Raw genomic sequence first — 25779 nt, 5'->3', positions numbered from 1 at the left:
TTATTGGCTGCTAAAACTCTAAGATTTTGATAGTAGAAACAAAAGAGGACATTGAAAGACTCAGAGCTGCAGTTGAAGTTGGTAGTTGTTGAGGAAGACTTTAAGAAAGCAAGGGAGTAGTTGGCTTCTATGGACAGATAGGAAGCTGGGTTTATCACAGCAAGAAACAGTAAGCTTGGGAAGACAGTTTACCTATTAAAAGTTGAGCTTACAAAGCTGGAAGAAGAGAGGTCACACTCACTACTGGACAAATGCAATGTTTCTGCTTCAGAAATCGAGTGTCTGTTGTCTGTTGATGTAGAAGACTAAACTCATTGCCGAGCTCAATGCCTGCAAAGATGAAGGAGAGAACGTCAAAAAAGCATTGGAAGGTTTAGCTGCAGCATTGCATGAAATGTCTACTGAAGCCAGAGAAAATTAAGAAAAGCTTTTGACAGAGCAATCTGAAATTGAAGAGCACAAGGTTCAGATTGAGCAATTGAATTCAGAAATCAAGAATGCTGAGGAAAGGTATGAAGCCATGCTCGATGAAGCACAATATGAAATTGTGCGCCTCAAGAAAACTGTTCAAATATTTGAAACCGAAAAAAGCAATTCAAACACCGAGTGGGAAGCAAAGGAGCTCAATTTCATCAATGCCATCAAGAAGTCAGATGATGAAATTGCTTCCCTCAAGGTTGAGATGGCAAAAGTGGTTGATTCACTTAAGCTAGCAGAGCAAGAGGCAGGCCCAGCTCAAGGCACAGGCCTTATATTTCATGTAATTTTAATTTTTTACTCATCAAATTAAATTTTATTTACTCATCGCAATTAGATTTAATTGATGATTTTAATTTTTTTTATTGTAAGCAAAAAATAAAGCCGTTATCTTAGCAACTTCTTCAGGACGACCTCACACTGTTTAGAAGGGAATAAATCATGTGAAGTATTTTTCCTAGTACAATAACCTTTTACACGGGAGGGTTAATTTTTTATAATTAAAGTTATGTTTGATTCGTAATTTTTTTTTTTTTATTAAAATGTGATTTTATTTTTTTATTTTTTATTGATAAAAAAATTAATTTATTGGTCAAAATTAAGTTCGGTTAATAAATTAAAAATATTTATTACTTATAGTAATTGATATTTTTTAAAAATATTTTAGAAAAGTCAAACATTTTAAATATTATAGTATTATTTATTTTTAAATTTTATGTGTTTTTTTTATCTTCTGTCATCTCTATAAGTTATTATGAATATTCTCCTTTTTTTTTTTTTTTTTTTTTTTTAATAATTCACCTGTTTACCAACTAAATATTTTTAGATAAATAAATTTGATTAAAAATTTATTAAAGTTAAATTTGATAAAGAAAAATAACGTGATGTATGAAGCTCTTATCAATATGGGATCCTGGTAAAGGTCTATTATCCGTAGTGGCGATATCTGTAGTTAAAATTGTTATTTCTTGGTCACACAATAATAATTTTATTATGATGTCAAGACTTACTTTCATCGAAGTTAAAATTGGTCAATAATTTTTTAAAAATTAATAATTAAAATGTATATTAATAGTATTGTAATAATTTATTACTCATTGTCAAATTAATTAGTATTTTTAATATTATTTTAGAAAATTTTAATTTTATTTATTTTATTAAAAATATGATATATATTATATTTTAATAAATTATGCTTAAAAAATTTAACATAAATTTTTAATTTTAAAATTTTATTAATAAAAAAGTAAGGTTTGGAAAAGATAGAGTTTTGAAAATAATCTAGTATCAGTATGAAATTATCCTTTTAAATTCTACTAATAAAATGAAATATCTCTAATAATATTTTTAATATTTATTTTTTAAGGAAACATTAAAGTCTTAAAAATATAATCTTACCAAAGGAATCTTACTAGAGCACTTCGGATCCCTTAGTCCCCTAATAGATGTCTATTTAAGGGTTTCTTAAAAAAAATCCTCATTAAATATATTTATAAGATTAAAAATATTAAAAATATATAATTTAGGCGTGAAATTGAGGTATTTTAGATTTTCATTTTTTTTTAATGAATTCATCAACTGAAACGACATTGAAATCATATAGAAAATCAAAAATGTACCAAGGATAGAGCACTAAAAGATCCGAACGGCTACAAGAAATAGGGGTGAACATTCGGTTAATTTGGTCTATAAATTAATCGAATTAACCGAGAACCAACAAGAAATAGGGGTGAACATTCGGTTAATTCGGTCTATAAATTAATCGAATTAACCGAGAACCAATTTAGTGTTGGCTAACCGGATCAAATCAAAATTTTACTAAAACTGAATTAATCGAATTAATTATTTCAGTTAACACTGAATTAACTAAATTTATTTAAAATAATAATAAAAAAAAATTATACAAAATTAATATCAAATTAATCAAATTAACTGAATGCTCACTCCTGTCAAAAAGCACCCGCAACAAAGGCAGATGAAGGTAAGATGTTAAATAAACTAACACAAGCATTGAAGTGGACCTTATTTAAATTATTATTATTTTTAGTTTATTAAAATGTTTTAAAAATCGAATGAAATTTAACGGATTTTATTTGTAAAGATCCGTTAATAATAGTTATAAAATGAGGCAGGATTAAAATTTGATTATTTCTAATTTCTTTCTTCCTCCGGCACTCTGCTGAGTTCGCTGAGTTCTTGCGGCGAGCATCTAGGGTTATTCTCGATCGGATCTCTGCGGCGTATTCTAAGGAGGCTTTGTGCTCGGAGAGCTTCACACTTCGTCTATGGACGCCGAAATGTTTCTTTGAGTAGGTAGTTTGTTTTCCTAATTAGGGGTGAGTATTCGGTTAAAATCGAACCGAATCGAACTAAATTAACTGAACTGAACCGATTTTTTTTCGAACAAATTGAATCGAACCGATTTTCGATAAAAACCGAATCGAATTGAACCGAATTTTCAATAAAATCGAACAAATCGAATCGAATAAATCGATTTTTTTTAAAAATTTGATTTGGTTTAATAAAAATTGAGTTCGATCTAAAATTTATAGTTTAAAAATTTGATTTGATTCAAAAATTCGATGTATTCAATTTATTCGATTTAATTGAATAAAAAAAATTTAAAATCAAATCCGAATCAAATAAAAAATCGAAGTTTTAAATAAATCGAACTGAATTTTTAAATTCGATTGATTTAACCAATTTATTGATTTAATCCAACTTTTGCTTACCCGTGACGATGCTAAATTCAAGAAAACTCTTCACACGCATGTTCGCGCACATCTCCTAGAGTTCTTAACTTCTTTTGGTCTTTCGATTAAATGTCTGGTTATCTGGTAGGCTGGAGCAGGAGTCCTCTTCTATTTCAACATGAAACACTTCGGGGATCTTGTTCAGACCGGGGAATGGGATGAAGCTGAAAAATATCTAAGTGGTTTCACTAAAGTTCAAGACAATAGGTATTCCATGAAAATCTTCTTCGAAATAAGTACAGAGGTACCTCGAAGCACTTGATAGGTAAAGTTCGGTCGTCGTCTCATCTTTGGTCACGGTGTTCATTGTTTCATCCTTGGTCATGATGTTCGGATTTAGCTGGAACTTTTTAGAATATTTTTGTATTTTATCTTCAGCCATGATAGGTCAAAAATCGTTGATATTCATGTCAATCCATTTAATTTTTCTTGCGATATTGACGATCTCATATATGTTTTCAATAATTTTAATTTTAAAAAACTCCTTTCAGCTGATGCTACCATAACAGGCATATAATTATATTAACATTTGAATAACAATTTATACTTTGAACAAATTCAAGAATATTAATTGTAGACATTACTAAATTTGGTAAAGTCATTTTTAATATTTTTTAATTTAGTAAATAAATCATCTAACTTAACATCTGATGAATTGTTATGAGTTAGAGTAGATTTTATATTGACACAACATTTTCGCAATTCATCATTGTCCAAAGTTTCAAAAGTTTTCATTTGTTCAAATCTATCGTCATGTCTATAACAACAACAAAATAATCAATTCTAAAGGACTCTGACAGTGAAACTTCATCGTCCTCTCTTTCATTAAATTATTCTTTCCTAAAAATATAATGCTTTGTTTTAAATATTGGCTCTGTGTTCATATATGATGTAAGACTTTTAGTAATAGTCAAACTTGCAACAAAATCATCATTCCTATACTTTTCAAAAAATAAGATTATACCTTCCAATTGTTTCATGGCAGCCCCAAATCCTTTACCACTTTGCAAATTGCAACCTAAAAGGATAAAAGGAAAAGACAATATCAAAAGATTTTGAAATATAAATTTGGGCCCAACTATCCAAGACCTCAACTACATGCCTATAATATATAATATTAAAAAAAAATTTGGGCCCTTCCAAATTCTGAGCCCAGGGCTATTGCCCAATGTTGTCCTCCTCCAAGACCGATCCTGCGAATTGACAAAGACACTGAGACGAACATATTTACTTTTTACCACAACAATTCAACATTCATGCCCTCGGGCCCCATGACACGGCAAAGTACTTTCGTAATTAATCAAATGTCCACGGATTAATTTTTAACCGTGGCGTACTAAGTATTAATTTCTTTCCGGAAAAAGACAACCCTAGAAGCTGATCGAGGAGTGAAGCGCCATTCACATTTTCAGTTTTTTCCTGATGATCTGTCCGAAATATGATTTGGTCGGTCACCTCAGGCACTGACATGACTATTTATAAAAATCGATCTGCAACCATAAAAATTGTATTGCTAATAATTTTGAACCTACAGAGGGGTATTTTTTTTTAAAAAAATTAAAGTTTAGAGGGGAATTTATACATGTTGGATGTGTGAGGGTGAAACAACGGTATAATTGCTAACCTGCGCAGTTCTGCTAGCGGCTGTGTGCTTTTGCCTTTTTTGCGTTTGCCTTTTGGTTCGTGCTCTGTGCTCAGGTCCGCTGCCGGCATTGCTCCACCCTGTCTTTGCTACTAGGTGACTACATTTGGTGGCACTTCCCAGCTTCGCCTCCATCTTCGCGGGATGCGAAGTTGCCCTCGAAATCCAAGTAAGCACCCTCCTTCCACCATCTCTGGAAGAACACTTGTTACGATCCCCTTGTTATCCTTGGAGCTGCTGCTTTTCTTTGTTTTTTTCGGGGTTTTCTTGGCATTTAGCTTCAGTGTTGATCTAAAGATGGCGCAGTTCTCCTAAAAAAATAAGTTTTTTTTCTCCTTCCTGCTGAAATTGATTTTGTGTATTTTGCGTAGATCTATGGCAATGGCTTTTGTAGCGATTGTTCTTGGTTCAATGTGTTCGATCTGTCAATGGTAAGCTTAGTACTTTGAATGTTTAGAGGAATTTATGGTTGTTTTGTTGTTTATCATGGCATTGCCCTTTTTGCTTTAATCATCCATGGCTTGGTGCTTTTCTTTCTCTTGAGACCCTATTCTGTTTCGAAGGGTAGAATATAATTGCTGTTTGCTGATTCGTACAAATGTTCTTCTAGGATTTAGAATGATTCTTTTGCTGGATCATCTTGCATTGTTTACTTATTAGGTTTGTTATGATATCTAGATGCTAAAAGGCTAAGGTTATCCTGGTTTAAGCAGATCCAGCTTCTTGAGTCCTCAAATGGCAAAGCTATATCGCCAGGTGCCAACAACTCCCAAGGTTACAAAAACCTAGAAGTGGTTTTTCCAAGTTGGACTCTGGATCGCCATCTCCTGTGGCAAAGCTATCCTCCACCCCTGTGCAGAAACTATCCTCGCCAGTGCCAAAGCTGCGTTCTTCAGTTGAGCGATCACCAAAGTCGGCAGAGTCGAAGCCGCCAACACCAATCAAGAACAATACAACTCCTGAAGTAAGTAATTATGGCTTCTTTAGATTGCTGATTCTTATTGGCTGCTAAAACTTTAAGATTTTGATTGTAGAAACAAAAGAGGACATTGAAAGACTCAGAGCTGCAGTTGAAGTTGGTAGTTGTTGAGGAAGACTTGAAGAAAGCAAGGGGGCAGTTGGCTTCTATGGAGAAGGAGAAGATTCATGCCGTTGAGCAGCTAGAAGGAGCTAGGAGATTGGCCGACAAGGCAAACAAGAAGCTCCAAGAGGCAATTGTTGCTAAGAAGAAGGCTGATGAGAACTTGCAGGTTGAGAAATTCCATGATTATGAACAGGAACAAGCAGCCATTGAGTGAGTGAAGCAACTGATGCAAAGAAAACTGCTGAAGTGAATGGAGAGAAGATGGAAGTGTTGGCAAGAGAATTGAGTCATTTAAAGTTCTTACTTGATTTCAAGCTGGATGATGTAAACAAGGAATCTGCAGAGATGATTAAGAAGTTGAATGTGATGTTGCTGCTTTGCAATTTGAACTTGTAAGAGCGAAAACAGCTGAAGAGAGATTGTGGGAGATGGAAACATCTGTTGAACAACTTCAAATGGAATTGACTGATGCAAAGAAGGTCGAATCAGATACAATTAAGCAAGCTGATGGGTTGGCAAAGGAGGTGGCATCTTTAAAAAATAGGCTTAAGGAAGCCAATCAATCTGAGAAATCTTCAACTCAATCTCTTGCAATCACAATGAAAACAATGGAAGAGGGCACTGCGTTACTGCAAGATGTTGAAACTGAGATTGCTGTTCTTAAAGGGAAGATCGAATCAATGGAAATTGAGGTGTCTAGCTACCAAAATAATCTCAACGAGGCAGATCACAGCAAGAAACAGTAGGCTTGGGAAGACAGTTACCTATTAAAAGTTGAGCTTACAAAGCTGGAAGAATGAGAGGTCACAAGCACTGGACAAATGCAATGTTTCTGCTTCAGAAATAGAGTGTCTGTTTTCTGTTGATGGAGAAGACTAAACTGATTTCCGAGCTCAATGCCTGCAAAGATGGAGAGAACGTCAAAAAAGCAATGGATTCATGAAATGTCTACTGAAGCCAGAGAAAATCAAGAAAAGCTTTTGACAGAGCAATCTGAAATTGAAGAGCTCAAGGTTCAGATTGAGCAGTTGAATTCAGAAATCAAGAATGCTGAAGAAAGGTATGAACCCATGCTCGATGAAGCAAAATATGAAATTGTGTGCCTCAAGAAAACTGTTGAAAGATTTGAAACTGAAAAAAGCAATTCAAACACTGAGTGGGAAGCAAACGAGCTCAATTTCATCAATGCTATCAAGAAGTCAGATGATGAAATTGCTTCCCTCAAGATTGAGATGGCAAAAGTGGTCGATTCACTTAAGATAGCAGAGCAAGAGGCAACCGCAGCAAAGACTGATGGAGTGGAGATGTTAAACAAACTAACACAAGCTCTCAAGTGGGCCTTATTTAAATTATTAATTTTTGTAATTTATTAAAATATTTTAAAAATAATATAAAATTTAACGGATTTTATTTTTAAAGATCCGTTAACCATAATAATTATAAAACGAGGCGGGATTAAAATTAGATTATTTCTAATTTCTTTCTCTCTCCGGTGCTTCGCTGAGCTCCTGAAGCATGAGCATCTAGGCTATGTTTACTCTCAAGCGCAGCTAAAAAAAGAAAAAGAATTTACGTTGAAAAATTATTCTCGGAGGAAGAGAAGAGAAAGAGTAAATAAAGCCTTTGTATCTTCATTGAGGAAGATGGGATACATATGACGTAATTTTATAAAAAACAAAAATATGTGTTTTTTTTTTTTTTTTTTTTTTGTACATGATGTAATTTTGTAAGTTAAAAAAGGTACATGGGTTATTATTTTTTAGTATATGGTGTAATTTTGTGAATGAAAAGGGGTACATGCGTCTTTTTTTTCATCCACTGATTTCCGTCCGATTTTGAGATGATCGATTTTGACTCCAAAACCATCCACGGATGGATTGCTTTTCTCTTCCATTTGAAAATTTTAATGAAATAAACGGTGAAAACTTTTTCAATACAAAATTTTTTCCTTAATTTTATTTTTCGCTCTCCAAAGTAAACAAAGCACTAGGGTTTTTCTCCAGCGATTTGATATCTGCGACGCTTTGTGGTTGGAGGCATGGTTCATCAAAACGGTCGCAACGACCGTCAGTTCCAGTTCTAATGTCATTTCATGGAACGGTCACAACACAGATTTATTAAAAAAATAATTAAAATTTATCATTTGAAATTTTTGTTAGAATGAATATAATAATTAAATGAATAATAATTTAATTAATAATTAGTTAATGACAGGTAAAATAAATAAATTTAAATATATAAAATTTATTTAGAAATTTTTAAAATTTAAAATAGATTTTATATAATATTTTTAAAGGATAATTCAGTTAAAATATAATTAAGTCAATTTAAATTGGGAATTAATTGGCTTAGGTTAGGTTTCAATTAATTCCATATGTTTTTGTTTCTTACGCCGCCGCCTTCTCCTCACACGTCTTCACCATCACCCCAAAGGCCCAAATCATTCCCGTCGCCGCTGGTTTTCACCTCTCCGGCACGCAACGCCATCGCCACTGCGACCTGTCATCGGAGAAGACGACACCGCCGCCATGACCTGTCGCCGGAGAAGACGATGCCATGAGGTTTGGAACGTTATATACCAGAAATTTGACACGGCTCATGCCGTTCCCGTGCCGGAACGCCCGTTCCGGGCGTTCCACCTCCGTTCTGACTAACCATCAGGACTCGGAGGAGAGCTGCGTCCTTCGTCTATATGGACGCCGAAATGTCTTCTTCTCTAAGGAGGGAGCTTGTTTTCCTATACTTCAATTTCTTGATGATGCGGAATTCAAGAAAACTCTTCACACGTATGTTCGCGCACATCACCTGGAGTTCTTAACTTCTTTTGGTCTTTTGATTAAATGTCTGGTTATCTTGTAAGCTGGGGCAGGATTCCGACTTCTATTTCAACATGAAGCACTTCAAGGATCTTGTTCAAGCAGGGGAATGGGATGAAGTTGAAAAATATCTAAGTGGTTTCACGAAAGTTTACCAATCTTTGGAGATATCAGCTAATTAAAGTAACCGTGCAATATGGAGAAAATAACTTTGCACCTTTGGATGATTAGTGATCACAAGAGAGAAGTTATAAAAGTTGGAAATGTTAACTTGTTGTAAATCAAAGGATTAGCTTTGATGAGTTCCTTAACTTCCATAAGTATCGTAGTTCTTGCTAATTTCGTATCGTCACACTTTAAAAGCTGCTCATTCTGCCTGTATAGATTTTTAAAATGAAAAACGACATGAATGACAAATCAAGTTTTAAGTAAAATTACATAAGCTATCCATCTCTAGAATATGTTACCTATCCAAAGAAAGCAGCATGGTGATTTGCTTGTCGAAAGATTCAAAATCTTTCAAATCTTTAACTAGAATATCAACGACTTTTAGCCTGTCATGGCTGAAGACGAAATACAAAAATGCTCTAAAAAGTTCTAGCTAAATCCGAATATCATGACCAAAAATGAAACAATGAATCACCCCTAGTTTGAATAATATGTAGATGGTGATTTACTTGTCGAAAGATTCATTGTTTCAATTTTAGTCATGATGTCCGGATTTAGTTGGAATTTTTTAGAGCATTTTTGTATTTGGTCTTCAGTCATGACAGGGTAAAAGTTGTTGATATTTTTGTTAAGAATTTGAAAGATTTTGAATCTTTCGACAAACAAATCACCATGCTGCTGTCTTTGGACAGGTAACATATTATAGAGATGGATAGCTTATATGATTTTATTTAAAACTTAATTTGTCATTCATGTTATTTTCCATTTCAAAAATCAATAGAGGTAGAATGAGTAGCTTTTTAAGCATGACGATATAAAGTCAGCGAGAACTATGATGCTTATTGAAGTTAAGGAACTTATCAAAACTAAACCTTTGTTTCACGATAAGTTAACATTTCTAATTTTTATAACTTCTCGTTTGAGATTATTAATCATCCAAAGGTGTAAAGTTACTTTATCCTTATTGCACGATTACTTTGATTAGCTAATATATCCAAATATTGCTAATGTATATGATCCACTCAATATTTCTTATGTGTATGTATTGTTTGTTTGGTATCCATGGATTTTTCAGTAGAATTGGACTATACCAATGAAAGCATTTTCTTATTTGATGTTTGACATCTTTGCTATTCTTCATGCATTGAACTTGTTAATAGGACCCATCATTTTTCTTTCCCTCCTTAAATTGTCACAAGTTGATGGGTGCTTAAAATGTATATACTATTCTGGTGCTATCCAATATATTGGTTATGGGAACTGCTGCATCTTATTTATTTTCCCATTTTAAGTTTCATATTCTGTGAAATGCATTGTAATAGTGTATTATTTATTGACTTTATGACTTATGCCCGTCATTTAGTCTCAATTGGCAGCACAAGCTTTGCAATAATCCACATCCCAACCCTGAAATTGAAACACTGTTTACTGATCATTCATGTGCTGCCCCTACAAATGAACCACGACCACCTCCTCCTACCAATGCTCAACTTGTTGGGTAAGTTACCAAGACCGGGACGTTTCCTCCAATGGATGTTCATAGTGTAAGTGGATTATGTTCATCCGCTTGTGTATAGTATTTTCCTTTCTAATATGATTGCTGATCATTATGGTTCTTTCCATTGTTTATCCCTTTCAATCAGTTGTTTCTCCCCCTGGCCCCTGCAAGTTTCATTGCTGGGTGGATGACCAATGCTAACCCTTCATTGCCACAGCCTGTGGTAATCCCTGGCCCTTCAGGTTTGGTGCAGCCTCTGAATGCAGGTATAGGTTGTTTGATGCTCATGCCACATGCGATCAAAAAATGTAGTGACTGGTGCTGAAATCAAACCAGGCATGAGATATTGCAGCTGCATTTATGAACCACCCGTGTCTTCCCACAGGTGCTCTTGGAATTGATTATCACATTGCAGATTTTAAATGTCCAATGAAAGAAATTGAAACAAGCTAAGTAGATGAGGTACAAAAGATATAATTCTTACAGTTGTTAGGGCTGGGATCCTTTATCTGTAAAGTTGAATGCTTTTTTTCTAGGAATTTAATATATAGTTTTATCATTTAGGTGTCATTCTCTGGTGTAACTCATCAACACAATATCTATTCTCAAGATGACATTCCCAGGACAGTGGTACGAACTTTTAATCAAGGTTCAAAGGTGACGAGCTTGGATTTTCACCTTATCCACGATGCAATTCTTCTAGGTAGCTTCATCTTCCGTTCATTTAGCTTTGAGCTTCTCATTTGATGCTCATCTTTTATATATATATATCCTTTCAATATTCTTTCAGTTGGAACAAATGTTGGTGACATTGGGGTTTGGGACGTTGAATGTGAAATAAGGTTAGCACAAAGGAAATTCAAAGTATGGGATATTAGAACATGTTCTTTACCTTTGCTGGTATTCATCAAACTGAAAACCCAGCCCTGAACACTTTTTGATCTGACTAAGAACATGAACATGCCATTTTTCTTAAATCTCATAGTGTTTTTCATACTTGTCATCACTTTTTTTTCCTACTTGCAGGCAACACTCATACAAGATGCTACTGTATCTATGAACCGATGCTTGTGGAATCCTGAAGGTTTCATTCTCGGTATGCCGAAGCAAAAAAAAAAATAGTTGGATTATTTTGATCAAGTTCAAATAGGGCCATTGGTTGGGTGGATATATTGTCACAACATTAATCTAAAATTCTTGTTATTCTTCTGTGATACTTATAGGTGTTGCATTTTCAAAGCATCTAGTTCAGACATTTGCTTGTGATCTAGATGGAGTACTACAACAACAATTGGAGGTCAGTTAATAGTTATGGTGTTTGGCGACCATATGATGATGCTGATAGCATCGTGTTCTGCAGATTGACGCTCATGTAGGTGGTGTTAATGGCATCGCCTTTTCCTATCACAAGAACACTCCCTCGATCATTACTTGTGGTGATGCAAGGCAATTAAAGTGAGTTAAACCATGTTGTTGATCAAAGAATTGTATGTTCTTAATAGCTTCTGTTGCATGATGAACAGGCATGGAATGCTTCAACTGGACAGAAACTGTATACATTTGAAGGTCATGAAGCCCCTGTCTATTCTGTTTGTCCTCACTTCAAGGACGCCATCCGTGTATGTATTTGCTCTGTTTTATACTGTTTCTATTTGTGATTTTTGCGATGCAAAATTTTTAATTATAGTTTATTTATCCAAATCCATCTGCTTATATTGTTTCATTATTTCTCTCTGTGAAGTTTATCTTCTCAACTTCAATTGATGGTAAAATCAAAAGATGGCACTATGAGTCTATGACCCTTTGGGATATGGATAACACTAATATACTGACTACTATTGATGCAGATGGCGGACTTCCTGTTAGTAGCTTAATCTACATTAGCTTTTCTTGTATATTTCTTGCAATTCAAACTTTTAGTTTGTACGCAACTCTTTCTCCATGGCAGGCATTTCCTCGACCGAGATTCCAGAAAGATGGTTCATTATTTGCTGTTTCAACTAGTGATAATGGAATCAAAATCCTGGCAAATGCTGTTGGACAACAGGTTTTAAAGAAGTTTGAGTTTTCACGTAGTGCTGATGAACAATCTGATTCCAACGTGAAGGTAATATTCAGCAACTGCTCAACGTGAATATTGTGTTTCAAATTTCAATGGTAGGCTGCTAGAATGGAATTTTTTGACAAACCACACTTCCATGGTCTACAAAATTTTATTTGGCATGAGCAAAATCTGCAGGCTGTTATGGATAGTACTAGTGCTGCTGATGTTGAGCCAAGGTTATCTAAAAAAGCCAAAAAATACAGAAGCTGGAAGCTAGCTCGGTTTGTGGATATTTGGCATCTTAAAGCTTTCTGGTTGCCCAATTCAACATCAGCAGTGAGCAAAGTATGTTTTTATGTCGCATGAAATTTTATTTGAAAATTCCTCATTTTGCTGCCTTATATGCTAGTTTGTTCATCATCTTGTTGTTATTCTTCTACTTATCCATCTTCTCTAGTCTTGATAATGTGTTCTCTTTAATGCTGTCCAGTATTACAATGGTTATCTTTATTTTTCTACTTATCTTTAGTATTTCAATTAGGTGCCGGGCAACTTATTCAGTTGTGTTCTCTTCCAGGTTGTGAGATTGATATACACCAATTCTGGGCATACTTTGTTAGCACTTGGTTCCAATGCTGTGCATAAGTTCTGGAAGTGGCCACGCGATGAACCAAATCCACCGGGTGAGGTCAGAAAGAAACAGTTGTAAGAAATTATCTATTTGCTATAAGCCTAGTGCTGATTGTTTGTTTTGCTTGTTCAGTCAATTGCATCTGTTTCTCCTCAGCTTTGGCAGCCATCAAATGGTATTTTTATGACCAATGAAAGGAGTGGTAACATCTTTTTATTTCTTGGAGAAACTAAATGGAAACATATCTTGCAGGTTATGACCACTTTATGCCAACCCCCACCGGCAGCCACGTCTTTAGCATTTAATCCTGGAGATAATGACATCATTGCTGTTGGAATGGAAGATTGTAGTTTTTGATCTATAATGTTCAGATTGAGCAGGTTAATAATCTCATGCTTTCTATTAGTCAAATTATCTAGATTTTGATGCTTTCTGCAGTTTGTATTATTTTTAAAATTTCATGTCATTTTCGACTTTTGGATTTCTCAGATAGTTATCATTTTCTCTATAACTTTCTTGCCTGATTGTTTCCCTCTAGCATCCTCCAAATACTTGAACCTTGTACAAAATTTAGCACCATTTATGGATTTTACATTTATGGATGGTTGAATTTGATATTATGTAGGTTCAGAATTGTAGTTATTAGGGAACTTCCTCCTTTGCATTACTTGAAATCATTGTCTATAATGTCACCCTCTTGCAGGTGAAAACTAAGCTCAGGGGCCATCAAAACAAGATAACCGGTCTTGCATTTTTCGCTTCATTAAATGTTCTCGAGTCCGCTAGAGCTGATGCTCAGGTGTGCAGACAAAAAGTCGTGTTCACTTGTTGGTTCAGAGTCCTATTTTAAAATTGTATCTTCTAACATCTTCACTTCTAGTGTAACTTCTAACACCTTCAGTTGTTGGTCATATTCAGTATTGTGTTTGGAGTATAGATGCCCGGGAGATGAAAAAGACGTGTTTTATCCACAAGGGCATGGAACTAGGACAAATCACAACGAAGTCATAAACCAAACATACATTGAGCCATTGGAGTCCAAATATTTGGACTGATACCAATAGTATACCAATATTTGGACTCCAATGGCTCAATGTATGTTTGGTTTATGACTTCGTTGTGATTTGTGAGTTGGAGTTGATCGCTGTCCTGCCATGCAACAATGCCACGGCTTGCGAATCGAAGAGCTTCAGCCTCAGGCCTGTCCTCGGAACTAAACTGAGGGAGGCGCTATCCGCAACGTGTCTGTCGATGATACCCACAATTTGCTAAGACTGAACCAATATCCTAGTTCCGTGCCCTTGTGGATAAAGCACGCCTTTTTCATCTCCCGGGCATCTATACTCCAAACACAATACTGAATATGACCAACAACTGAAGGTGTTAGAAGATACACTAGAAGTGAAGATGTTAGAAGATACAACTTTAAAATAGGACTTTGAGCCGACAAGTGAACATGACATTTTATCTGCACACCTGAGCATCAGCTCTAGCGGACTTGAGAACATTTAATGAAGCAGAAAATGCAAGACTGGTTATCTTGTTCTGATGGCCCCTGAGCTTAGTTTTCACCTGCAAGAGGGTGACATTATAGACAATGATTTCAAGTAATGCAAAGGAGGAAGTTCCCTAATAACTACAATTCTGAACCTACATAATATCAAATTCAACCATCCATAAATGTAAAATCCACAAATGATGCTAAATTTTGTACAAGGTTCAAGTATTTGGAGGATGCTAGATGGAAACAATCAGGCAAGAAAGCTATAGAGAAAATGATAACTATCTGAGAGATCCAAAAGTCGAAAATGACATGAAATTTTAAAAGCAATACAAATCACAGAAAGCATCAAAATTCCAGACAATTTGACTAATAGAAAGCATGAGATTATTAAGTGCTCCAAAAAATGCTAGACAATTTGTATGCCTTCAGCTTTAAGTGCTCCAACACACTACTCAGCATTTTGAAACATACCATACCATATATATTGACCAAAACTGAATATATTATGTCACTATCTGCCATTTCTCTATATTACTTCATACCCTTAAACAAATTTTTTATGTCATCCCATCTTCTTTCCTGCTCTCCTAAACAACTAATGGTAGTGAGAAAGATCTTAGGATCAGGGTATAACCCTTGCTCTTGCATTTCAGTAAAAAATCCAAGTGCGTGTTTCAAGTCTCCAGCCTTGCAATGCAACCTAATCAACATGTTCCAAGTTTTGATGTCTAGCTTCAGTCCCCACTGGACCTTTTGTCAAATACCTGGACTGCTTCATCCAATTGATCATACTCTCAGAAGGTATAAGGTGTTGATCATATATATCATTGTACATTCTCACGGGCACAATGCCAAGCTCACGCATCTTCATTACCAGATTCATTGCCTTCTTCCATATGTCATTGTCCATATAAAGCTTAATGATTTCGATATACGCAGAGGAATCCAATCGAATTCGTTTTGCCTTCATCACTCCGAGAACCCATCCACCAGGTGTCCTCCAGACAGCGATAATTGACTGACATAGGAATCCAAGAGGATATATGAAGCAGTTCTGTCTGTCGATTCCACTCCACACCCTCCTTGCTCATCTCAACAAGCATGCGATTGGCCATCAACAGCTGACATTTCCGCAAAAATCCACCGATGAGCGCGTTGTAGTTCCTCGAAGTGAGCCGGATGCCCGACCACTTCATCTCCATTTGGATTCAATTTCTACGGATTTTAAAGTCGAAGAATGGAATCTGCAACTAAGAACAGAATTCACGATTATAAATTGACCTGATGATTTTTTGCCGTTATCGCACGCTCTAATTTGATGCGTTCGATTCTCACGCCGTTATTGCTTAAATTCACTTGTTTTATCTTTGTCTGTGTCTTTTTATCAAAAGTCATTCCAACCAGTTCATAAATATACTATAAGAAGCATCACATTCATATTTCTTTCTCGTGAATTTAGAATCTAAATACTATAAGAAGTTCGAGATTGGACTACACTAAGAAGATACAGGTAGAATTCTACACATTAAGGTGTTCTTTTATATTAATTGTTTTTTACTTTTTTCCATAATCTCTCATAGTGATTTTTGTTTCTCATTTTCTTGATAACTCTATAGAAGAAGTGATTGTTGGAATCATTCGAAAAACACTTAACTCTTTGGTTAACTTTGCATCGGTTGGTCCTTTGAATTGATACAATAACTACTAAAATTTTATGAGAAATATCAATGTTCTAAAAAGTGCTAGGCAGGCGGTCATCCATCGCCAATTGTCCAGGCATTTTTTTTAAATTTTAAATAATTATAAAAATATCTAAAATATTTTATAATATCTAAAATTAATAATTTATTCAACATACAATGAAAATAATAAAAATATACAAAATAACTCGTATAATCCTATCTCCCTAATTCTTCCTCTATCTCTATATTTCACTAACACTTCCTTTGTATCAGATTGAAACTCAAAATCCATAGCATCTTCCTCTTCTTTATCCAATACAAAATCTTCTTCATAAGTTTTCTTACATCTTCAATATTTGTCTTATCATCCTCATCTCTACAATCAACAATCCATCTTTGTGTTATAGTTGCTTCACTAACAAATAGCACATCAACTCTTTTTTTTGTCTTCTTTTTTTATTTATGATCTTAGCATTAAATTGAATATAGACTAAATTATTCAACCTTTCAGTATCTAGTCTATTTCTTTTCTTTATATGGATTTACATTTAAACAAAATATTAATATGAATACATATTTAGACATTTAATAATTAGTAGTACATTATACATAATAAGTAATTAAGTACTTACCTCCTCAAAAGTACTTCAATTTCTTTCACAAATAAAAGAACTTGTTATTAAAGAAAGGATTCTTTTAGCCATCTTTTACAACTTAGGTACATTATGTTGGATCGTGAGCACGTGAGAGGGGTGACTCACGTGTTCTTTGAAACCAGAGTAATTTTAAAAACTTAAAATAAAATTATAGTGGAAATATTAAACTTAAAAGAACACACAAGAAAAACTCAGTCGGTTTTACTTGGTTCAGAGCCTTCGGTGACTCCTACTCAAAGACTAAAGTCCCGCGAACCTATTGATGGGTAGTCCACTAAATGCCTCTTCCGAAATCGTTGAAATAGGTAATCGAATATAAAAGATAGGAATAGTGTAACAGCCTACACTTACCTTTTAAAGCAGTAGTATAAAGAATGCAACACTAATAAAATGTTTCCAATAAGTTAGAGTGCTTGGTGTGTTGCTGTTGGTCTACCGGAGATGATCAGATGACTCAAAAAAGTAGCTTGGTGGTAGACCGACTTCTTAGAAGTAGTAGCAGTAAGTCGGAGCAATCAAAACTTCAAATGGATGCACAGTAGATAGTAAAAGTGATGTGTGTTAAGCCTTGGTCAAGATGCTCTTTTATTGAGCATGGAAGGTGCCTTCCATAACATTAAAGGCACATCCAATGTGCAAAATCTGATCTAGTATAGCTCGCTCCTTATCATTGATGAAGTCTGATTGTATCCAATGGAAGACGCCTTCCAAGCATTTGAAGGCACCTTCCATGAACAATGCTCAAGTGCCTTCAAAGCTCTTGAAGGCGCCTTGGGTACTGTTCACCCAAGGCACGTTATGCTTCATTTGCCCTGCAAAATGTGTCAATTCAATACTAAAACATTTAACATATAAAACAAAGTTAGGACAAATAATAATAATCAGTAATAATTAGTTCATGTCCTTCAAGGACAGGAACTAGTTAATGTCTCAGTTTAGAGATCCAAAATGAACCTAAATTGGATCAACACCTACTGTCCCCTCAACCGGGACATATCCTCACCGAGTCACTTTTCCCAGTGACTTATCTTCACTTACCAACTTGTAGTCTATCGACTAGTCTCTCGATCCACCAGATCTTCTCGTTAGTTGTTAGGTCTATAGACCTAACTGGACTTCTGCCAGCTATCATGCCCTACAAACCTAGCCGGACTTCCCGCCAGATATCAGGTTGACCCTTTGACCTATCTAGGCTTCGCACAAACTATCAGGTCCTCAGACCTAGTTGGGTTTCATCCTAGTATCAGGTTCCCTAGATTCGCCAATCTCTGCACGCTCGGTTAATGCATTAGATCATGAAAACACCTAACTTAACTCGCTTTTCATTCATCAAAACTTGAGTTAGACGGTTAATGCAAATTGCATCAAAATTTTTCCAAAAAGATACTTCCATCCAATTAAATAAAAATAAATCAAACAATAATAATAAGCAAAATCAAGAAACAAGCAATAAAAATTACAAAATAAAGGAAGCAATTATTACTTAGTTGTTACCCGTATTATATTTCTTATCATTTTTTATGCATTCCACCATTACCAATGCTCTTCCAAATCCCCTTGCTTTGTCGATATACTTCAACAACTCCACATTTATTATCTTACTTTGACTATCAATATCATGTTGGATTGAAAGCGCTAAAGAGAGGGGGGGGGGGGGGGGAATGGCGCTCGTGGCTATTTCGTTCGTTTAGGAAAACTCAAAGTAAAACACGCAGCAGAAAATAAAATACAACGCAAACACCAAGTTTTTTACTTGGTTCGGAGCATGTGGTGACTCCTACTCCAAGGCTCGTACGTAAGAGTGCTTTCGATGGGCAATCACTAATCAATTCGAACGAGAAGTATTACAATTATAGTACAAGGAACTTTTAAATGAAAACAATACCGATAACTTTGTATGAGAAAATCTTCTAGAAGAATCATCATCGGAGCTTTCGGGCGTCGTGAAAGTGATTTCTGAGTAGCTCGAAGAAGCGGAAGTCGTTCGTTGTGTTGTAATGAAACTTCTGGTCGAGACTGCTTTTATAAGCCATTCCGAGCGCCCGGAACCCCTCTGGGCACCTGGACCACGTGGCTCGGTCACTCCGCGCGCGCCACATCAGCTTGGCGATAACTTTTGGGTTCCGGGCGCCTGGACCGACTCCAGGCGCCCGGACCAACTTTCTCTAGCACTTTTATTTTCTACAAAATAAAGTTAGTGTAGACAAAAAATAATATATATAATATGAAATTATGGCAGCCTCTGACTGTCCGATTCTGACTTTGAGTTTCATCGAAACTCTATGTCGAATCGACGCCTACTGTTTCCTCTTCGGGGAATACGTCCTCGCCTACTCCTTTTAGAAGAGTTTACCTATTGTCAGCCGGTCCTCCAGACCGACTGGACTTTTGCTCAGCGCCCAAGGTTCCAGGACTTCCTGTTGGACGTTCGCTCCACGACCCATCCAGTCTTTTCACCTGGTCCGTGACCACTAGGACTTTCCACCTAGAGTCCCTGACTCTATAGGGTTTTTGTCCGAAGCCTTCGACCCATCAAGACTTTCCGCCTAGGGTTACCACTCCTTAGTACCTAGGGTTTTCCATCTGCCTAACCGCAGCTAAGATTTTTGCCTAAGTACACTTAAGACTTTCCTGAAAACTCATTCAAATACGTTAGATAACAAGATCATTAAACCCAAGTTTGAATCGGTTGTACATAGCTCACTGTTTTCCAAAAATCAGATCAAGATTCTTGGAACCCAACGTGAACCGTTCCAACGTATCTTTCAGTTCTTTAACTTGAGTTTTCAAATTGGAATTTTCTTCCTCAAGTTATTGGACTTGAGTTGAACTTCCAATTTGATTTGACTCAGTCAAAGGGCTCAATTTAGTCTTCCTCCTTTTGGAGTGACTTAACTCGGAGGCTGGATTTGGCTAATTTATGCATAAGGTAATTAACTAATTATGCAGTTTACTTAATTGAGAAATACTTACAGTGGGTTTAGGCCCTTCGGAAACAGATACGAATCCGTGGCTTTGCTCGGACTCGATTTCCGATTCGCTCTTGATTTTTGATTCTTTGAGTTGTTCCCAGGCCGTCAATGCGAGGAAGCTTGTCTGTTCGAGTTCTTCGTCGGAGTCTTCTGAAGAAGACTCATCCCATGCTGCTTGTAGTGCTTTCTTCTTCCTCTGCTTCTTTGCTTCCTTTTGGTTCAGACAGTTGGCTTTGATGTGTCCCTTTTGGTTGCAGCCGTAGCAGGTAACTTCAAATTTTACTTTTGGACTGGCTTGCACTGTCTTGGACTGAATTGCCTTCTTGATGTCTTTCTTCATGAATCCTTTCTTCTTTTTGTAGAGCTTGTGTACTAGGTTGACGATCTCAGTTGTGATCTCATCGTCATCATCTTCTGAGTCTGATTCATCTTCGGACTTGGGTTCGATTTTGCGCTTTGCTTTTGGTTCCCGGGTTCCGCTTGTACCTGCAACCAAAGCAATACCTTTCTTGGCTAGATGTGCATTAGTTAGTTCGTGCAATTCCAATTCTGAAATAACTCATCTAACTTAATTGATGAAAGATTCTTGGATAATTTGTAAGCATCTACCATGGATGCCCACAAAGTATTCCTCGGAAAGGCGTTGAGTGCATACCTTATTGTTGGAGTGTATACTGAGAGCCTAAGCTTTGTAAACATTCATTATGAATAAAGAATCACATTTGGTCTAATTATCTACATTTGTTTGTAGTTGTTCATTTAATTTATATTGTAGATAACATAGTATGTGGTGTCACATACAGAAGATGATGTTATCAGTACCTTATAAAATTATAAACAGTAGCTCACGACCAGAATGGAAAGGAACAAACCATTAGAAGGTCGTAGTGTAATTAGGTATTAGTTTATCTTGACTATATAATTACACTAGTACACTCAGAGTGTATTGAGTAGGACCATTTGAGGTCGTTTCTTTTATACTGACTTTGTAAAGGAACAAAGACCTCAGTTATTATGGAAGTGTGTGCTCTTAATCCTAATATAATAGCAAGCACATATGTTTGATATTTATTTCTTTAATTTATCAATGGGTGAGATTTAGTTCGATGAATCAATAAACCCGATAAGTTGGGAAATGGTATCACTCATAGTGTGTGTTGTTGATTATAGAAGGAAACTGTGTCCTAGTGATGCTAGGTTGATAATGTCCTCAAGAGGAGCTCATAAAGATTGTCATGTTAAACCCTGGTGGACTTAGTCCGACATGATAATAAGGTTGAGTGGTACTACTCTTGGACTTAGATATTAATTAAATGAGTTGTCGGTAACTCACTTAATTAGTGGACATTCGATATCTTAAACACGGAGACTAACACACTCATAATAAGAAGGAGCCCAAAATGTAATTTGGGATTGGTGCGGTAGTTCAATGATAGTTCTCTAGTGGAATGAATTATCATTGATAAAATTAAGTTGTGTGTTAGGGCGAACACGGGATGCTTAATTTTATCGGAGACCAAAACCAATTCCTCCTCTCGGTCCCTATCGTAGCCTCTTATTTATAGAGTACTATACCCACATATACCCACCTTTTATACCCACCTAAAGGGGGCCGGCCAAGCTAGCTTGGGAACCAAGCTAGGGCCGGCCTAAGCTTGGGTTTAAGGTGGCCGGCCCTAGCTTGAACCCAAGCTAGTAGGGCCGGCCATAATTAAATAAAAAAGAAATTTAATTTTAGATTTTATTATTATGTGGAAGATATATTTTAAAGAGAATTAAAATTAAAATATCTCTCTTGTAAAAGTTTTACAAAAGATTAAAGAAAGAGATTAGATCTCTTTCCTTATTTGTAGATTGGAGAGTTTTTTATTTTCTCTTTAAAATTATTCACATGTTAATAAAATTAAAATTATAGATATTTCCTTTTATTAACCATGAAGAGATTTTTAAAGAGAAATTTTATTTTTTAAAATTTCTAGAAACAAATAAGGAAAGTTTTAATTGTTGATTAAAACTTGTCCAATTTGTTTCCTTTTGATTGTGGCCGGCCATTACAAGTTGATTGGGAAATTTTATTTTATTTTTCTCAATTAATTCATGTCAAGGAAAATTAAGGAAATTTTATTGTAATTAAATTTCCTAATTTGCCTAGGCTAAGGAATATAAAAGAAGGGGTGAGGGTGCCTTCATGAGACACAACATCTATTATTCCTCTCCCTCTTTTGTTCCTTGGTGTGGCCGGCCATCATCTCCTTCTCTTCCTCTTGTGGTGGCCGAACCTCTCCCTCTCCCTTGGAGTTCTTGTGGTGGCCGGATACTACTCGGAGAAGAAGAAGAAGAAGGAGAGAAAGCTAGCATCTCTTGGAGCTTGGTTAGTATTTTGTTTTTCCTCCTTGGTGAAGTTTCCCTTTGTGGCCGAATCTTGCTTGGAGGAGAAGAAGGTGGTTTGTGGTTTCTCATCTTGGAAGATCGTTGCCCACACAACGTCCGAGGTTAGAAGAGGAATACGGTAGAAGATCAAGAGGTTTTTCTACAAGGTATAACTAGTAATTTCTATTTCCGCATCTTGCTAGTTATTTATGGAAATAATACCAAATACAAGAGGCTTACGTTCTAGTATTTCGAATATGGTTTTTCGAAGTTGTGTTCTTTTGTTTCTTTCTTTTCCTTGTGATTTGATTGTTCTCTTTGGTTAACCTAAAGTTATTTTAGGAAATTAAATATTAGCTTTCTATTAAAGGTTTTGTCTAGTCGGTGGTGGTTGCTCCCATATCCAAGAAGGCCATGTGCCTCGCCACGTCAGTACTGGGAACCTTTTATGGAAATTGATATTTAATGGAATTAATAACTTAAGGAGACTTGGGTCGAACGTGTTAAGTTCCGCAGGAGATCCAAGTCAAAACCTAAAAGAACAAATAGATTAAGTTTTGGATCAAACGTGTTAAGTTCCGCAGGAGATCCAAAATTTAATTTAAAAGAACACATGGTAGCTAGGAAAAGGTTCAGACCTTTGTACAAAATTTTTGTACAGTGGAACCTATAGGCTTTCCGAGTAGCAACCAACACTTATTATGTCTCATATCGAAGGTGCCTTTGTGCAGCTCGATTAGCTTCTCCCATAGTTCTTTCGCGCTTGAGAATGGACCAACTCAGTTCAGCTCTTCCTTTGTTAGACCACATTGAAGAGTACACGTTGCTTTGGCGTTGGCCTCGACTTTCTTTATTATACTTGCGTCCCAGTTCTCGCATGATACTGGTTTTCTCATGCCATCGAGTGGGAGTGAGATGCCGGTTTTGATGATCATCCACATCTCAAATTGGGTTTGGAGGTAGGACTCCATTCAGCTCTTCCAGTAGCCGAAGTCTTCGCCAGTGAAGAGCGACGGGCGGGCTGTGCTATAGCCTTCTTGATGGGTCATTTAAGAGGAAACTCTCACACACAAAAAGAAAAAGAATCAAATATTCCATGACTTGGTCTTGGATTAATAGTGTTGGAGAAAAATAGAAATAGTAATTTTTTTTAAAAAAAATAATAAAATATTAATAAAAATATTTAAAAAAATATTATTACAAAATTTTAAAAATGCGATATTTCGCTAATATTGTCCAATAGTGAAAAGATGAAAATGAATTTTTTAAAAATAGTTTTGGAGGGAAAAATGAAAGGCGTAATATTTTCTTTTTGAAAAAACGGACGAAAAAGCAAAAATTGCTCGAACGGTAGTTGTACCGATTCAGAGCGACCCCGCTCTGATACTAATTGTTGGATTGAAAGCGCTAGAGGGGGGTGAATAACACTCGTGGCTATTTCGTTCATTTCAGAAAACTCAAAGTAAAACACGCAGCGGAAAATAAAACACAACGCAAACACCAAGTTTTTTACTTAGTTTGGAGCCTGTGGCGACTCCTACTCCAAAGACCGCACGTAAGAGTGCTTTCAATGGGCAATGACTAAACAATTTGAATACATAAGTAAAAAGAAGGAATATCAATGATGAAACAAACCTGAAAATGCGAGCTACTGAGGCAGCGAGCAATCTGCTTGAACAAGGTAATCATGCAGCGTTGGAACTCTGTCGTGAGCATCAAAGACCAAATATTACCAAATATTAAGATCACTGAATTGTCTGGACCACCACATAATTGAAGCTAATTGTCTGGAGTTGCAGGAAAGAATAATCAAAAGTAAAGTTGTTCCCAACCTCTCAAGTTCCGATTCATGAATCTTATGCTTTAATTCAAACTAAAACAGCACAAAGAGAATGCTCAAGGAGACAAGGAGCTTTATTTGTCACCAATCAAGTGGGAAAACATAATAGAAGCTTCAGAGCAGTGGTCTGGGGAACAACTTTACTGGCCCTTGGGTTACTGAAGCTTACAAATTGCTTACTGCCAAGAACGTTTCAAACCTGGTTGATTTATCTGCATCTGTTCTATAGAAACTCTAGCTATCACCTCTAAGTTCTCAATGCATTCACCATTAATTGATTGCAGCAAAAGGAAACCACTGCATGTAATAGACTTTTCGACTTGATCTCTTCTCCAAGTAAGAACATTTCAAACCTAGATACCTAGTAAATCCACATATGTTCTATATAAACCCGTCACCTCTAAGCTCTCAATGCATTCATTCACCATTTACTTCCTCAATACATGCTCTAGTACTGAGAATTCAAGCTATGCAAGGAATGGCTGTTAAACTCCTCATTGCACTGCTTGCCTTGGCTTCCTCACGCAAAGGGTATGCATGCATGCAACTTTACTCTCGAAAACTAGAAGATATATTGAAGTCATTATCAGAAGAACATGAAAATTTACTTACAATCTTGTGTACTGTGTTCACCAAATCTTCACCTTCAAACTCTCCTCCTTTGTTGGCGCGTCCTTTCTTCCACATAATAGCTCTATTGATGTCATTATCATCACATAATTCAGTCCCCTACAACAAAGAAAAATCAAATAACAAATGTGAAATAATTTAATGTGAATCAATTAGAGGGTTCTTAGAGGAAATATATTTTAAAAATACTTACAGGAGGAAAGAAGGCACTACAAATTAGCTTAAGGATCACACTCTGGTTTAAATTAGCTCCTTATTTTATCATGTTAGAAGCAAGCTTATTAACCGAGCTTGATTAATGAGTATACCTATGCCCCTGACCCTGAATGAGGGGAATATTACAATATAGAGAAAGGATAGGCATGGAGTATGACAGGTTGTGTGGCTAGATTGATGCTTATTGAGCATGTGCATGCTTTAAATGTTTGTGCCACTAGCTAAAAGAGTAAATTTTATTGCTTAAAAGAATAACAAAATGTAAAATTGAATAGTAAAAATTCCTAGTACCAACCAAGAATAAAGGTATATATGAAGCATTAAATATAATCCTAAGTTAGGTTCAAATGCGCAAGAAATCACAAAGATTATGCTGAAAAACAGATCATTTTTAAGCAGGACATAATTTTGGAAGTCTAATTAAATCCGATATGTAATTATACACTAAAGCATTATATTTGCCCATGTAGAAAATCGCATGCAAAAATTGTAATCTGCAAACTAAATTGATAAGATTTTAACAACAAGATAAAACTTCATTATTGGAAAAAAGAAAGAAAGAAAGAAAGTTCGTTCTTTTGTTGTTAATTCCAACAAAGGAAAAATGAAATGAAAGGCAACGATGAGAACAACACTTGTTAGATGTTACCCCCAACCAGAACCAGCTAGCCAACCAGATGAGATCGTTGGAACATTAAAACTCTGGTCAACTCCAAGATCCAGCAGCTCTATTCTCTCTACAATGAAAGCAGGACCCTTTGCCGACCTAATATAACAACGAACAGAGGTAAGTAAC

General features: G+C 35.8%; 1 pseudogene; it reads left to right on the top strand.

Annotated features, from left to right (window-relative positions):
- The first annotated feature begins 6864 nt into the window (after positions 1 to 6864).
- On the top strand, positions 6865 to 14007 carry LOC122044996 (annotated as a pseudogene).
- The last annotated feature ends 11772 nt before the right edge of the window (positions 14008 to 25779 follow it).

Source organism: Zingiber officinale, chromosome 1B (assembly GCF_018446385.1).
Source record: "Zingiber officinale cultivar Zhangliang chromosome 1B, Zo_v1.1, whole genome shotgun sequence".
Classification (NCBI taxonomy): domain Eukaryota; kingdom Viridiplantae; phylum Streptophyta; class Magnoliopsida; order Zingiberales; family Zingiberaceae; genus Zingiber; species Zingiber officinale.
This window is presented reverse-complemented; position numbering and strand designations above follow the sequence as displayed.